The sequence below is a fragment of the Oryza glaberrima genome, chromosome 1 (assembly GCF_000147395.1).
Source record: "Oryza glaberrima chromosome 1, OglaRS2, whole genome shotgun sequence".
Classification (NCBI taxonomy): domain Eukaryota; kingdom Viridiplantae; phylum Streptophyta; class Magnoliopsida; order Poales; family Poaceae; genus Oryza; species Oryza glaberrima.
Window position 1 is genome coordinate 12,347,549 of NC_068326.1, and position 18,359 is coordinate 12,365,907.

General features: G+C 41.1%; 1 pseudogene; it reads right to left on the reverse strand.

The window, feature by feature from the left end:
- Window positions 1–11,153: 11,153 nt before the first annotated feature.
- LOC127770957 (uncharacterized) lies at window positions 11,154–18,089 on the reverse strand (annotated as a pseudogene).
- Window positions 18,090–18,359: the final 270 nt, after the last annotated feature.

Consider the following 18,359-nt stretch of genomic DNA (forward strand, 5'->3'; position numbering starts at 1 on the left):
CAAGGTAGCCTTCCTCCTCGAATCCGTGCCTGGCGAGATCAGAGACAACGCTTTCGTCTTTCCTGACAGTATCCGGAGACACCGTAGGGGACTAGCCGTGCTTATCCCTGAAGTCGATATCCGGCGGCGTGTCTTGGCGTATGTAGGCTTCTATGTTGTGGCTCCTATCTTGATTGTGTTGGGTGTTGATTCTCTCTCCTCTTCTCTTAGGGGGCTTGTATTTATACCCATAGATGTCCCCTTGTCCAAGTAGAACTAGGGAAACCAATATGGATACAATCCGAGTAGTCCTTGTCGTTTCTATGTAGAACTCTGGTTGTCTTTCCTTATTCAGAACTCCCTCCATATCCGAAGTCAGTTTCCGTATAAGACATGATATGTGGTGGGTCCTGCCGAGATTTAGTCAACTACTATTAGGTATGTGGTATCTATAACCCTGACAATGTGGACCCCATATTTTTTTTAATTTTTTGTTGACTAGGATGCCACGTCAGCGAAACTAGGTATCCATACTACTACGAGACCCAATTGCACGGTTTTATATAGGTTAGAGGTGAAGATTTGTGGTATTGGAGAAAAGCTCGACATAGAGTTGAGGGATGGCAAGTGGACTTATTCCTTATTAAAAATAGGCTAACCATTATCCGTGTGTTGACTTGTGCGCATCCTTGGTTTTGTTTGATAAGGCCGAAATGCCTCATGCACTCCGATATTTTAGGTCGGCCCATTCCAGGGGAAGGCCTGTGAATTCGGTCTTGCCGATGGATCGCTGTGAATCCAACGGAAACATGCTTCAAACTGTAGTGAGTTAATGAGCCAATAATCAGATGGACCTGGCGCGTACGTGCCTTTGTTTGTTCCTATGGAGTATGGACTACGGATCATGGCAGCAAAACAAGTTTTGAACAGAATATATACTTTGATCACTTCGCCGCGATGTCATTGTCAACTCGAAAATTTTGTGAATTGAGCACCTACAGCCAAATTCGGCCGCTCTGCTAGTGGCAAACAGATACACATAGCGAGCACATAAAGGGCATGCAAATCCATCTCGGGCTTTCTGTCGCACAAAACCACATAATTAAATTTGAAAATATACTGTTAATTTAATTTTTTTCAGGAATATTCGGCATGCAAAATCTTTTATAGAAATATATTGTCGATCTCGTACAACCGTTACGTGAAAATAACATAGACGTGACGTCGTGAACGGTATCACGCAGTCTCGTGGAACGGAAGAGTGAGACCGGATGGTCTCGCTGAACCAGGGAGCGATTTCAAATTGATTAATTATTCATATTAGCGTTTAATTAATTATTAATTAATTGCTAATCAAGATAACTAATCACTAATTGTTGTTAGTTAATAGTTAATTAATTAATTAATCACTAATCAAATGGAGCCGTTGGGATGGTGTCGCTGATTGGTTTAGCGAGACCGTTCAAGCTCGCTCTTTTACTCCGCGGTCTCGTACTTTTCTCACGTGATTGGCATCACTACGTTATTTTCGTATAACGGTTGTGCGGGTGGTATTTCTCTTAAAATTTTTTTCGCATCCCGAATATTTCTGAAAAAAAGTCAGTATATTTTCAAATTTAATTCCAAAACCACATGGCTGGCCCGTCTTACCCACCGTTGACTTTTATCAATGTTACACTTTCTGTTTCTCTCCGTGTGTACCGGCAAGTTGTCCTATATCTCTCTCTCTCTCTCTCTTGAAATAGAGGCAAGTTTGATTGGTCTATTGGCCTAATTAAGATATTGATGCACGCGATTACTTGGAAGATGGACATACAGGGGCCAAGCTGTTTCTTTGCTTGTTCAAACGGGTGTACGGAATGAGACGGCCAGCCTGCTGAACTTTGTATTCAGGAAGCACCCACAGGGTCACAGAGGCCACCTTGAGGAGTTGAGGTGTTGATAGTACGGAACTGTTGTAGCATAACAGGGGGACCGATCGAAGAGAGCAAACAAAATGTGTATAATACTCCAAGTCGAGATAAGATAACCGTAGCATACGCTTGCAGTTGCCGCGTACTACGTTATTACTTCCTTGCCTTGATCGATAGCCTTGACCTTGCCGAATGATCTTGTGGATCCTTTGTCCTGATGAAGCGATGATTCAAGTGATCCGTTGAACTGCATGCAGGTAGGTATACGTACGTTCGTTCTTAATTTCTCTTCTCATAACCTTCCGATTAATTAATTGCTTGGATATATAACACCTCTGTAAGGTGAAAACGACGACATTGATCGATCTATGGTGTTCTAGTTCAGTGATAAATTGCTAATTAGATTTGATTGGCTAATCTGAGCCGACTAGCTAAAAGCCTAAGACTGTCTACCTCAAACTGTTAATTCTTGCTCTTGCATTACTCGTTTATTAGTTTGTACACTACTTCTCATTCGGTTTCTGGCCAAATATAGTAGTTTTTGAGGCAACTCTTGAATGAATCATGTATATGCAGATCTAACAGATAAAGAAACAACAGCTCAACGATGGCAATGTCAGGGCCTCGAGAAGCATGCGACGTCACAGGGTTGGATGAGTTCTACAAGCGCATGCAGGCGCGAGTGTGGCGCACACGAAGTCTTTTGGTCTTCGCTGCCGCCGTGGTGACAATCCTTGTAGGGTCAGGCGTCTACAGCCGTCGCCACCGGCGCGATGGTTTCGCCCGCTTCATCTTCCTCGGAGCCTCTACCCTGTACCTGCCTGTAGTCTCCTACCTCGTCTCCGACATCAGCGGTGAGAACTGCGGCCTGCCAAAAGACGTCAAGGAATGCAAGGACATGAGTGCGTTCTTCCTGGAAGCATGGGCGATCCTTGTGCTGATTTTCGGAGCAAACAGCTTCGTGATAGCTGCTGCTGATGACCATGGAGGTCAAAATGTTCATCGTCCCATCGTGGAGCTGCTTGTTCGTGCGATCTGGACCTCTTATATTTCAGTTCACCAATCACCACTTCAGAATTATTTTTCCACTTGACCGTGTCTTCATTTCGATGTCGTGTGGCTTCGTTCTTGTCAGGATTGTTGTCAAGTTATATGCTTTCTTGAAGGCGCAACGCTCGTTCGCGCATGGACGCAACCCTCGTCTGATTGCTGGATACATGGATCAACTGAAACAGGATATCATGAGCAGCAGCAGCAGCAGCCACCACGCGCAAGCTGTAAATGTTGCGTTGCCACTCTTAGTCATGGGGGAGGATGAGCAGCAGGTGGAGGAAGGCCCTCATGGCTATCGATTTAGAGACAGGAAGGGGAATGAAAGCCTGGTCACCATCGGTAAAGTTCAGATCATGTCATCAACGGATGGTGTTTTGAGCTCATGGCCGCCACTCAAAGATCTGTGTTTATCATTCTCGCTGTTCAAGCTGCTGCGGCGAAGATTTGCGAGGTGCGTAGTTGTGGAAGAAGGATCTGAGATTGGCCCAAACATGGTGTGCATATTATTTGACAGTGACCCAGAACCTGAAAGAATTGTCAGTATTGTCGCGGATGAGCTATCTTTTGCATGTGATTTTTACCATTCATCGCTCCCAGTATCCTGTTCAGCCTTCTGGTTACTCGTATTAAACATCTTGTTCTCCCTCGCTGGGACAGTATACTGCTTATTCATTGCAATACGCACGATTCAACATGTGGTTTCGGTAGCACAGGTTGGGCCAATGTCATCAGATCCATTCTACCATCAGATAACCTGTGTGTTGATGTGCGGTAAGAATGATCAAACCAAACAGTTCGGATCGATTTTGTTTTTCATGGTGCTGTCATTCTTCTTTGCGATAGGACTAATTTTTGATGAGGCATGGGAGATCGTCTCATACATGTGCTCAAATTGGACCAAAGTTACCTTGATTAGCTACTACATAACCAAACCCACTTGGCAGCAATCCCCTCGCATGCGAAGATTGATTCATCGCGTACTACAATTTCGATGCAATCTCTTGGGCTACTGGAGTGATAGAATGGGCCAAACCTCCATAATGGATACCAACATGAATAAAGGTACAATTGTTAGCATTAAACAACTACTCAGATTGCCAGTCCAAAGTAAGCAAGTGAAGATACCAACAGAGGTGAAGGCTGCAATTGTTAACACTCTCAAAAGCCAAAACTGGAGACCAACTGATTGTATTTCATCACTCCAACATAGCCATATCGGCAAGAGTTTTTCATGGGCTTGCAAAGGAGATGGCACATCTGATGTTATTCTTGTATGGCACATAGCAACTTGTATCTTCGAGATCAGGCATTCGACTGAGCCTTCGACTACACACTCAATTAGAAATAAGATCACCGCCACTTATCTGTCACAATACTGTGCATACTTGCTATCATCTGCTTCTGAGCTGTTGCCAGATGACAAAGGCATGGTCGAAGAAATCATATGAATCTGTCAAGAAGATTGTCGATCCCATTTTCAGGTGTTGGAATGATAAACCTTTGGAATATGAGTACATGTTACTATTGTTGGTTGAAAAATCCAAGAGCAATATGATATTGAACAAAGGTTTAACTCTTGGAAAGCAACTTGTGGAGGGAATTGAGGATGAAGAAATGGGATGGAGGGTTCTTGCTGGGTTTTGGTCAGAGATGAGATTGTACATTGCCCCCTCTAACAATATCGATGCTCATAGAAGGGCCATTGCCAGAGGAGGTGAGCTCATAACAATTATGTGGGCTTTGCTTACTCATGCTGGGATCCTCACTAGGGCCAGTCCTAGCAGTCGTGTTTAATTGATTTCATTATGCTCCTTTCACAATGATATATTGTCCCCCGAAAAAAAAATGATATATTGTCTATTGCCTTGTTGTATGCTATTAATCATTCTTGCTTATTGGGGCTAGGATCTGTTTTTCAAATTATATATTAGAATTATATTTACGTTTTATTTTCACTATGCCTAGCTTAGTACTACTAGCATATCATGATGCCATGAAATGTAACCGAGACGAGTGTTTATTTTATATTTGCATTACATTAATTGTTCTGATATGGTTTATTGGCATTATGTCAGTTTTACATTGCACCCCTAATTCATACTCACATGTGACTGAATTGATGTTACGCGGACCAACTCATAGCTTAATTTATGCGGACCAAACCTAAATGCTGGGATTTTATATATACATTCATGGTTCTGTCTATATATAGATGACCGAATGAAAAAAAAAAGAAAAGAGAGAGAGAGCAGGAGTGGGGGAGGAAGATGGATTGTTCACTTGTATGTACCGCTTGGGCGAGCCTAGCTATTGCTCTCTTGTTTTCTTTTGTAGCATAGCTAGCAAAGATCGATCTTTCCATGCGGTTGGAATGAGAACGATCGGAAAAAAAAATGCTCAAATTTCCATTACAATATTTTTTCTCAGAGACAGTATTGGAACGGCAGAGCCGGACACACTAATAATATCGGAACATCGAAAAATACAGAATGTTGTTACTCAAGCCCCACAACTACACCAAAAAAGATTGATAGAGGCCAATACCAAAGCTATATGTGATCATACCCCAAAAAATCAAGTGGATTTTTTTTACCGGTGTTAATCTTACCTCTACTAGAGAGATTCAAGTGTTCATGTCAAATCTAATACTCCATCTATTTCATATTATAAGTCGTTTGACTTCTTTTCTAGTCAAACTTCTTTATGTTTGACCAAATTTTTTTTAAAAAATATAGTAGTATTTTCAACATAAAATAAACATATTATGAAAATATATTAAATATTATGTTTAATGATACTAATTTCATATTTTATAAGTTGTTAACTTTTTTTATAAACTTGGTGACTAGGAAAAAATTCAAACATCTTATGATATGAACAAGGAAGTACTTCCTCTGTTTCATATTATAAGACTTTCTAGCATTGCCCACATTATGTTAATGAATCTAGACATATATGTGTGCCTAGATTCATTGACATCTATATAAATGTGGACAATGCTAGAAAGTCTTATAACCTAAAACATAGGTAGTAGAAAACATATGTCCTGTAAATTGCTCTTTTTTTTATTGATGTCTTAAAATCATTGGCATCAACCCACAAATAATGTATTTGAAAATATATAGATTCTGTTTGTGAAAGTGACATCATTAGATTTGTCACTAGAAATGATTTCATCTAATTATAATTTTATTTAAATTTAGGAGTAAGGCAAATGCCTTTAAAATTGAAAAATACTTGTTTTTTTAACATTTCTTTTTAGTGGTGCTCTTTGAGTCTTTGTGACGGAAATCCTAACGCGCGGGTGATCGCCCCCATGCTGCCCTGGCGATCACCCCGCGCCTCCCCCTGTGGTCCTCTCTCTTCTCCCCCTTCCTCCTCCCCTTCTTCTCTTCCTATTACAGTACACCACAAAATTTTTTTAAAAAAACAAAAAGTTAGAAAAATTTATGTATAAAAAATTTGAATTCAAATTCAAATTTGAATCGGGTATGTAAACTTTTGACTTATAAAATTTGGGTCTATAAACTTTAAGTGTATAAACTTTAGATGTATAGAAATACTATATATAGAAAATATTTGAATTCAAATTGAAATTTGAATCGGGTATATAAACTTTAGGTATATAAACTTTAGATGTATAGAAATACTATATATGAAAAATATTTGAATTCAAATTCAAATTTGAATCGGATATAATTCAAATTCAAATTTGAATCGGATATATAAACTTTAGGTCTATAAATTTTACATTTATAAAATTTAGATGTATAGAAATACTATATATAAAAAAATATTTGAATTTAAATTCAAATTTGAATCGGATATATAAACTTTTGGTCTCTAAACTTTAGATGTGTAAACTTGAGGTGTATAATCTTTAGTTGCATAAATTTACTAAAATAGGAAAGTAATGCGGTGCCAAAAAAGGAAACCAGGTGGAGGGAGGGAGGAAGGGGGAGGGGGGGGGGGGGGGGGCGAATTGATCGCTGCCCCCATCTCCAGGCGAGCGATCGCCCATTAGGGGGCCCCTCTTTGTAATGGGCCGGCTAGGGGTCTAAAAAATGTGAGCTAAAAAGGTGACAAAACAACTTGCGTGCAAAAGAAGACAAAACAACAAACTTTTCATTTTCTAATCCAACGTTAAATAGATTCTAGATTCATTGGCACACTTGTTCGACACGTGCTAAAGGTTTCCTTGGTGCAACCTCAGGCGCTACGAAAATAGCAATGCATTATCGGTGAGGACAATCGGAGTGATAAAGAGAGAGTGTGGGGCCAAAGGCCGTCCACCAGGAAGATGAAAGATATGTGCAGAAATTATAAGAGCATATTATCCAAAAAAAGATTCCTCATCATCCATATTCCTTCCTACTCCAACAGATCATCCATATCCCATCATTCTATATTTTAGTAATATCTTCCAACTAACCTTACATTTTTATTTTAAGGGATATATTTTGAACGACTTAATTTTAATGGTGTTATTAATCGCGATAATATTTCGAAATGAGTAAATTTTAATGGATATATTTTTAATGGGTAATTTTTAATTGATATATTTAAAATGAGTGAAGCATTTTTTTAATGCGTTGAGCTACTGCATTTCCAAGTGCTACATTTCCAACGGCTAGCTAGCTCATTCAAATTGTCCAACGGCTAGCACATACATGTAAAGTTCAGCTCTATATATACCACTACCTTGCTTGCTATCTTTTTGCACCATCCATATTATTGTGCATAGTTCTTCCATCACTCAATAAGCTTCCTTTTGAGACATGTTTTGTTGGATGAATCATCGTCATCCAATGATGAAATCATCGTTGGTGCAGCAATAGTCGCGCAAGATGAATATGAGCGGTCGAATGCTCCATCTCGCCGGTGAGGTGGTTCTGTTCCAGGTCATATCACAATTAATCATAGCATTCTTGCAGTCAACATAAAGGCCACAAACCATTAAGTTCTAACAATAACTAGTACATAATACAACAAAGCCTATATGGCATACAACATAAAAGTTCACAACCCATACATTTCTTACAAGCAATAATACATAATTCATCAAAGTCTACACGGCACACAACATAAAAGTTCACAACCCATTAGGAAATAGTAATAAATAGTACATATCCATACATCATGAACTCAATCCATATGAGCCTTTATGATCACGAGCTGCAAACGCAAGTAATATACTCTTCTTGGCCCATCCATAGCACTAAGATCCATGTTCATAATTCTTTCTTCTCTTTTATTGGTTTCTAAATCTAACTTTCATTTTTCTACTTTCAACCTCTTTCTCTAGTGAAATAACTTCACCCAACCGATCATTTCTTTCCTCCCTAGATTATGCATTAATCTCTTTTTTCTCTGACCACATGTTATTTAATGCAATAACTACATGACTACTCTCACTTGAGCATGAAGAAGTATTACCTCGCGCGCGTTTTGTCTTTTCCTCCTTCTTCCATGTGGTCTCACCAAAGGATCAGATGCATTAATGCCGGGGTAGCAATGAAATTCACTAGAGTTTGTGCTTGCAGATGGTCTCACCAAAGGATTGACATGAGCCTTCAGCTTTTTCTAGGACAACCTATCATTCCACTTTGAATGATGATGCAAAATCTACTAACAGTGCATTAAAGAAAATGTCTTCTTCTCTTCTGACTTGTACAAAGTAGTGGCCTGAGTTATTTGCAATAATTGGCAAGGTCAATAATTGGAAAAAAAAATTCTTTAAAGCAACATGCTAGCTGAATTAGATGCTTATATAATGTTGAATAGTCATTCCACTTTGAGGTCTATTAAGAATCTGCTCATAATACCCACAAAACTTGTTAACTTGTTCTTGAATGGTACCCAACGGTTGTTAAGTGAATTTTGGTTACGATCTGAGGGGAAATCTTTGTTTTCATGGAAGTATTGATAAATCCTTGCCCAATAAGAGTCACGGTGTTGCTCAGCTCCTATGATTGCATCTAAAGTTGTATTGAGCCAAGCTGACACCAACATTTGATCTTCCGTAATGCTGAATTTTTTTATCTCTTATTGTTGGGTATAGAGGACCCCCCAACTTCAGCACTTAGCTGTTCACCAACCATAGGACTGTGTTATGGCTACTATCCAGTTGGGAAAAGTTTTTATTAGGATCCCAAGTTTCTACATCAATGTTTGAAACCCAACAAATTAACATAGCTGTCCATGGTTTCACCTAGCAAGAAAAATCATAGCAACATAAATAAAATGAACATAAAAACAAGCAATATAGCAACATAAATCTAGTTTATACTCAATTCCTATGGTATTTTCTCTGCTGAATGAACATAAAAGCACAAAAATGAACATACTATATTTCTCTGCGGCTGTTGCGAAATAGCGTGAGGAGAGAGTTACACTATTTTTGCCTTTTCTCTTTTCTAGTTTGACGCATCCACCACTATTGGAGGGCCGGTTAACGCATCTGTTGGAGGTAGTTTTTTTTCCCTTCTATACGCCAAATGATGGATGGAGGGCGGTTAGCGTATCTGCTGGCTATGCTCTAAAAGATGTAGAAACTAGAAAGAGATGGTAAAAAAACACATGTACGTGCAATATGGTACTATATAGAAAGTTTTGTAAAAATTACACCGTTTAATAACTACGTAAGTATATGGAAGAAGGGGAGAAAAAAATGAAAAGTGTACACAATGCAGTTACGAATTAAAGAATTAATGTGAGCTGAGCTTAGGTCAAGATAAAACAAAAGAAAAATGAAAATATATTTCAAAATTTGTCCAAAGTACTCAATGCAGTTATTAAAGAATGTTTTTTTAATTTGAAGTGAATTTCACAAATCCCTATATATTTTGGATCAAAGGTACAGAAAACCACTAGAGTTTTACCATGCTGCATATATTCACAGGTGTTGTGGTTCTATTGTTTCACAAAATTACAAGGTAACCATTTTTTACTTGATCTACTATGCATATAAATTATAAACTTATAACTGATTTTTTTTTCAGTTCATTTAATTGATCGTATACATGTTGTAGCCATCTAAGATAATTATTTTTATTACGGCACAACATTAATTTAAGTCAGTTAATGGTGTGTTTCTTAAAAACTTTAAATCCAAAAATACCTAGGACTATGTGCCATATGATAAAACTGTTGTGTTTTTTGCATCTCAAAATATAATATCTAGTGTTTTACGGAATTTACGCTTTAGATTTATGTCATGTTCTGAAAAGTTGTCTTATTGATTTTTTGTAACAACATGCGTACAGTCACCCCTATGAACACACACATACCCTACCCCTATGAGCACATCCAAAAAATTGGATCGGCATTTCTTAAGATTAACGAAGTTATATCTTATTGATTCCTTTTTTTTAACAACATTGGTATTTCTTGAGATTGACGAGGTCGAAAACTTGGACAGGTATTTCTTGAGATTTACGAAGTTATATCTTACCGATTCCTTTTTATTTAACAACACGCGTACAATCACCCATTTGAACGCACATCTTACCCCTATGAGCACCTTTGAAAGACTGAACCAGTATTTCTAGAGATTGACAAAGTCCTTGAGATTGACGAGGTCGAAAAACTGGATAGGTATTTCTTGAGATTGACGAAGTTATATCTTACCGATTCCTTTTTATTTAACAACATGCGTACAATCATATGAACGCACATCTTACCTCTATGAGCATATTCGAAAGACTGAACCAGCATTTCTAGAGATTGACAAAGTCACCACAGACGCCTCGCCGTCGACGCGTACATCGTCTACCACTAAAAGAATAATTAGCCGTAAATGCGAGCACCCGTGTCAAATATAGTATTTGAAGCCGAGTCGGCTGGTTCCAACATAAGAAATCTAACTAATTGAGCTACACTTACTTCGCTTATGTCTTACTGATTCTGAAACATCTAAAATGATATTTTATTTTTGTGACAGGAGGAAGGGGTAGCATTTTTTACACTAACGGCAGCTAATGGAGTAGCACTTTATTAATCAAGTTAATTTGACTACTTTCAAAATGACCCTCCAAATTATCTCCCAGTACAAAAAAAAATGATATTTTATTTTTTTGACAGGAGGAAAGGGTAGCATTTTTTACACTAACCGCAGCTAATGGAGTAGCACTTTATTAATCAAGTTAATTTGACTACTTTCAAAATGACCCTCCAATTATCCCCCAGTACAAAAAAAAAAAAGTGAATTCATAGCAGAGCCTTTCCAGCCATCAGTGTGAATGGCACGGTTGCGATGGCAATGTACAAATGGGTACAGAAGGAAGCGAAACTGGCACTCGTCTCCATCTTGGCGTGCGTCAGGAGCCTCCAAGCGAAGCCTGAAACAATGGCCGACGCCGCCAAGATGAGGAACCACTCGGTGAAGCTGCAGACCGAACCGCTGCTTATGGCTGGTATCGACACGGCCAGGAACCCGGTGAACGTGACCTTGGCCAGCTCCAACGACGCCGGCTCTGCACCCTCTCCTCCTCCGCTGCTGCGGCGGACAACGGCGACATCGAATGCGTGCACCGGCAATATGAGGAAGAGCGGAGACAACAACGACAGCAGCGCCCGCAGTTTCACGAGCACGTGTTGAGTTGTGATCCAAATTCATTTGCACTTAATAAAGGCCAGCTTCTGCCGTAGTGGAGCGGAGGCCCATCGCTGGGAGGCTTGGGCCGGAGCGTAGCGGCGATGTAACCTCACCCTAGATATAGTGAAGATATTTTGCTGGCTGGCGCCCGTGGTTTTTTCTCTCCTGTTTTGTGAGGGTTTTCCACGTTAAAATCTCGTGTCTTCTGTGATTGATCTGTTGTACTTTATCGTTTATTTGTCTATCGTTTCCTAACAAGTGGTATCAGAGCTTGTTCCCACATTAGGGTTTCGCGATGGTGTCGATGAAGTATGATCTACCGCTGCTAGACTACAAGACGAGATTCTCGCTGTGGCAAGTCAAGATGCGGGCTGTTCTGGTGCTAACTTCGGATCTTGATGAGGCGCTGGAAAGCTTCGGGAAGAAGAAATCGACTGAATGGACCGCTGAGGAGAAGCGGAAAGATCGTAAGGCTCTGTCGCTGATCCAACTTCATCTATCTAATGATATTTTGCAAGAAGTGTTGCAGGAAAAGACTGCTGCAGAACTTTGGCTCAAACTGGAATCGATCTGCATGTCTAAAGTTCTAACCAGTAAGATGAATATGAAGATGAAGTTGTTTTTGCACAAGTTGCAGGAGAGTGGTTCTGTGTTGAACCACATATCGGTCTTCAAGGAGATCGTTGCCGACCTAGTGTCAATAGAGGTACAGTTTGATGATGAAGATTTAGGTCTTTTACTGTTATGCTCACTGCCTAGTTCGTATGCAAATTTTTGTGACACCATACTTTTAAGCCGTGATGAACTAACCCTAGCGGAAGTTTATGATGCGCTCCAAAACAGGGAGAAGATAAAAGGTATGGTTCAGTCTGATACGTCGTCCTCTAAGAGTGAAGCATTGCAGGTTAGAGGCAGATCTGAGCAGAGAACCTACAACGACAACAATGATCATGACAAGAGCCAGAGTAGAGGCCGTTCTAAGTCCAGAGGTAAAAAGTTGTGTAAGCATTGCAAAAAGAAAAATCACTTCATTGAAGAATGTTGGAAGCTGTAGAATAAGGAGAAAAGGAAATCTGATGGTAAGGCCTCTGTTGTTACCAGTGCTGAAAACTCTGATTCAGGAGATTGTCTTGTCGTTTTTGCTGGTTGTGTTGCTAGTCATGATGAATGGATTCTTGATACTGCATGTTCGTTTCATATCTGCATTAACAGAGATTGGTTTAGTTCTCACAAGTCTGTGGAGAATGGAGATGTTGTGCGCATGGGAGATGATAACCCACGTGAGATTGTGGGCATTGGCTCCGTACAGATCAAGACACATGATGGCATGACACGCACGCTGAAAGATGTGAGACACATACCAGGGATGGTGAGAAATCTCATCTCTCTCAGCACACTTGATGCAGAAAGATACAAATACTCCGGTTCAGGTGGAGTTGTAAAGGTATCAAAAGGTTCTCTCGTTTATATGATTGGTGATATGAATTCTGCAAACTTATATGTCCTTAGAGGAAGTACATTACATGGTTCTGTTAGCGCTGCTGCTGTTTCTAAAGATGAACCTAGTAAGACTAACCTGTGGCATATGCGTCTTGGACATATGAGTGAACTTGGTATGGCAGAATTGATGAAGAGGAACCTGCTGGATGGCTGCACTCAGGGTAACATGAAGTTCTGTGAGCACTGTGTTTTTGGTAAGCATAAGAGGGTAAAATTCAATACCTCAGTTCATCGTACCAAAGATATACTTGATTATGTACATGCTGATTTGTGGGGGCCTTCTCGTAAGCCCTCTCTTGGTGGTGCTCGTTATATGCTTACCATTATTGATGATTACTCTAGAAAAGTGTGGCCTTATTTCCTGAAACATAAAGATGATACATTTGCTGCTTTTAAAGATTGGAAAGTCATGATAGAAAGACAAACTGAAAAGGAGGTAAAAGTAATTCACACTGATAATGGTGGTGAATTTTGTTCGGATGCTTTTGATGATTACTGTAGGAAGGAAGGCATCGTTAGGCATCACACCATCCCGTACACTCCACAGCAGAATGGTGTGGCTGAGCGTATGAATAGAACCATCATCTCCAAGGCTCGTTGTATGCTGTCCAACGCTCGCATGAACAAGCGTTTTTGGGCAGAGGCTGCTAACACCGCCTGCTACTTGATCAACAGGTCGCCTTCTATCCCACTTAATAAGAAAACTCCCATTGAGGTATGGTCTGGTATGCCTGCTGATTATTTACAATTGAGAGTTTTTGGATGCACTGCTTATGCTCATGTTGATAATAGAAAATTAGAGCCTACAGCTATTAAGTGTCTGTTTCTTGGTTATGGTTCAGGAGTAAAAGGATATAAGTTATGGAATCCTGAAACTAATAAGACCTTCATGAGCAGGAGTGTTGTTTTCAATGAATCTGTTATGTTTAATGACAGCTTGCCCACACTAGTCATACCAGGTGATTCTGATGAGGAGCAGCAATATGTCAGCGTGCAGGTGGAGCACGTGGATGATCAGGAAACTGAAATTGTTGGTAATGATGTTAATGATACTGTCTAGCACTCACCTCCTGTTTTGCACATTGCAGAACAAAGAGGAGTTGTGGAGCTCCAGTCCGCCTTATTGAGGAATGTGATATGGTTTATTATGCTTTTAGTTGTGCTGAACAGGTGGAGAATACTCTAGAGGCAGCCACATACACTGAAGCTGTTGTTTCTAGAGATTGTGAGAAGTGGATCTCAGCTATCTCATCTATGCAGGAGGAGATGCAGTCTCTTGAGAAGAATGGCATATGGGAGCTTGTGCACTTGCCAAAATAGAAGAAGCATGTCCATTGTAAATGGATCTTCAAGAGAAAGGAGGGTTTATCTCCCAGTGAGCCTCCAAGGTTTAAGGCAATGTTAGTAGCAAAAGGTTTTAGTCAAATTGCTGGTGTTGATTATAATAATGTGTACTCTCCAGTTGTAAAGCATAGTTCAATTCACACATTCTTCATTATTGTTGCTATGCATGATATTGAGCTTGAGCAGTTAGATGTGAAGACAACATTTTTACATGGAGAGCCTGAGGAGGAGATATACATGGACCAGCCAGAAGGGTTCATAGTACCTGGTAAGGAGGATTATGTTTGCAAGTTGAAAAGATCCTTGTATGGTTTGAAACAGTCTCCTCATCAATGGTATAAAAGGTTTGATTCATTTATGTTGTCGCATGGCTTTAAGATGTCTGAATTTGATAGCTGTGTGTATATTAAATTTGTTAATGGATCACCTATATACTTGCTGTTATATGTTGATGATATGCTGATTGCTGCCATGAGCAAGGAACAAATCACTACATTGAAGAAACAGTTGAGTAGTGAGTTTGATATGAAGGATCTTGGTGCTGCTAAGAAAATTCTAGGTATGGAAATCACTAGAGACAGAAATTCTGGTTTGTTATTTCTTAGTCAGCAAAGTTACATTAAGAAGGTTCTTCAGCGTTTTAACATGCATGATGCAAAACCTGCTAGTACTCCTATTACACCTCATTTTAAATTATCAGCTTTACAATTTGCTAGTACTAATGAGAATGTAGAATACATGTCTCGAGTTCCATATTCTAGTGCTGTTGGTTCTTTGATGTATGCCATGGTTTGCTCCCGTCCAGATTTATCTCATGCTATGAATTTGGTTAGTAGATACATGGCTAATCCTGGTAAAGAACACTGGAAAGCTATTCAGTGGATTTTCAGGTACCTCAGAGGCACAGCTGATGCTTGCTCGAAGTTCGGCAGGACTGATAAGGGGCTTGTTGGATGTGGATTCAGATTTTGCTGCAGATTTGGATAAGAGAAGGTCACTCACAGGTTATGTGTTTACCATTGGTAGTTGTGCTGTGAGTTGGAAGGCAACATTGCAGCCTGTTGTTGCCCAGTCTACCACTGAAGCAGAATACATTGCTATTGTTGAAGCATGTAAAGAATCAGTTTGGCTAAAAGGATTGTTTGCTGAGCTTTGTGGAGTTGATTCTTGCATTAACTTGTTTTGTGACAGTTAAAGTGCTATATGCCTCACTAAAGATCAGATGTTTAATGAGAGGACAAAGCACATTGATATCAAGTACCATTATGTTCGCGATGTAGTCGTGCAAGATAAGCTAAAGGTATACAAGATAAGTCTGTTCCTGTTGCTAAGTTTGAGCTTTGCTCAAGCTTAGTTGGTATAGTAGTTTAGCCCAAGAGGCTATTTGGCGCCGAAAGCGTTTTTTGTTTTTGTTGTGTTCAGGGTGAAGGATTGTTTCATGCTACAAGAAGGAATTTGTCTCAAGGTGGAGTTTGTTGAGTTGTGATCTAAATTTATTTGCACTTAATAAAGGCCAGCTTTTGCCGTTGTGGAGCGGAGGCCCATCGCCGGGAGGCTTGGGCCGGAGCGTAGCGGCGATGTAACCTCACTCCAGATATAGTGAAGATATTTTGCTAGCTGGCGCCCATGGTTTTTTCTCTCCTATTTTGGGAGAGTCCTTCCACGTTAAAATCTCGTGTCTTCTGTGATTGATCTGTTGTTCTTTATCGTTTGTTTGCCTATCGTTTTTTAACAGCGCGAACATGATCGACGACATGACCGCGGCGATGGCGGAGAGCCATGGACATGTCGCATATCCTGGTGAGATTTCTCAATTCTCACGATGGTGGCGCGGCCACCCGTGTCGTTCCTGCTCTCGGTGCTGGAGGCGGGATCGTCTCGACGAGCATGAAGCAGACGCCGAACAAGCAAGCGAAGAAGCATATGACCATGGGCGAGGCGAGACGACGCTGGTCGCCGTTGTTCTGTCCCTCGAGCGCCAGCCCTTCCAGCCCCAGGAACAGCAGCGCCGTGACGCCGGACAACAACTCCAGTGACTCGTCCAGCTTGCATTCCATGGCGATCCGTGACGAAGCAGGTGCTACGGTATTGACAGGTAGCTCGTCGGCAGGTACGAGATTAGCTGGGTCTCACCGCGTGCAAGCCAGTAGCTGACGGAAACGTGCCACGATGCAGAGCACGAACACGGCTCCAATGGCGGGGAAGGTGTAAGCCCAGCACTCGGAAAGGATGAGGTGCGTGATCCAGCAAGTGAGGACGACGAGGCACGCGCAGGAGGAAGGGGTCAGCAAGGTGGTCACCGTGGCAGGGAGCCTGGATGCGCCATTATTGGAGAACCTCTTGGATAAGCGGAGAGCGAGTAAGGGGAGGGTCCCGGATGTCAGGGTGATGGCGGCCACGACGAGCATGGCGACCGGGACGGCGCGGCGCCCGTGCTCCTCCTTCTTCAGGTCAACCTTGTTGAGCGCGATCGCGAGAATCACCGGGCACACCATGATCAGTTGATCACCACCGTCTCCGCGAACGCGTGGGAATGGTTCATCAGAGCATCCTGAGACAGGAAAAAAAAAGTATTGTGAGAACTCAAGTGTAAATAGCAGCCCTGAAACAATCAACTCAGAGGATTCTGAAGAAAGATAGTTTTTTGAAATTGCGTGGAACATTCCTGAGTTTTTTTGTCATCACTGGTTCCTGAACTTTGTAGATTCTAAATTATATGGCTTATGTCACTCTTTGTTTTTTTTTGGCCTTAGCTAAAAGCTATTGCCATGTAAATAACGACAAGAGTTCTGCATCTGCATTATGCTATTGAAGTCTCGCATGAAATAGAGGGGGAAAAGATGAATGAGGTGAATTTTGGTAACTTAATTAGAACTCGATCGGCCTGCTTACCATCTCAAAACCTCGGGAATTAATTGAACAGTAATTGAAAGTGTGATATGCTCAACACGATGGATTGCATTATCTATATGACAGAGTACATATAGGCCCAAGCCTTTCATATCTACCGCAACCGATTTATAGAACAATATTGGAGGGGATAAGGAAGGGAGGGAAACAGATAAACACAATCACAATCTAACACCCCCCGCAGTCGCAACGTCGATGGAGCAGACACACGGACCGAACCAGCGGACCGGAACTCCGAGACTGGACCGGAACTCCGAGAAGATCGTGCTGGGAAGACCTTTGGTAAAGATGTTGGCAAACTGGGACGTTGTGGGAACATGCAACACACGAACCGAACCAGCGGTGACACGATCACGAACAAAGTGTAGATTAATCTCCACATGTTTAGTGCGCTGATGCTACACCGGGTTAGTGGAGAGATAAACAACACTCACATTGCTGCAGTAGACTAGTGTAGAACGACTCGGAGGGGTATGGAGCTCATGAAGAAGCTGTCGCGGCCAGGTAGTCTCAGCCACTGCGTTGGCCACAGCCCGGTATTCCGCCTCGGCACTAGAGCGGGACACGGTGTGCTGGCGCTTTGACGACCATGAGACAAGATTGTCACCGAGAAAAATAACATAACCCGAGGTGGATTTTCTGGTGTCGGGACAACCTGCCCAGTCAGCGTCGGAGTAGGCGATCAGGTCGACCGTAGCGGAATGCTGAATGTGGACACCGAGGTCAATCATGCCATGGACATAGCGCAAGATGCGCTTGAGGGCGGCAAGATGCGGCTCGCGCGGGTCATCCATGTGAAGACACACCTGCTTACGTACCTACATGCGCAGGAAAATGAGGAGAGGTAGGACCCATAGTATTTGGTTTGTTTTAGGATCAACTTCATCTAATGGTATATAATATTGGACCCACCAATTTAAGTAAAAATTAAGGAGTAGATGTTTTGCTTTTTTCTTAGAATTTATAGGATTTCTCTAATTTATTAGAACGCCACGTGACGGCTTCAGAGCGTTTGTAGGAAGTTTAATGGACTTTTAGTATATAATAGATTTCATCTAACGGTA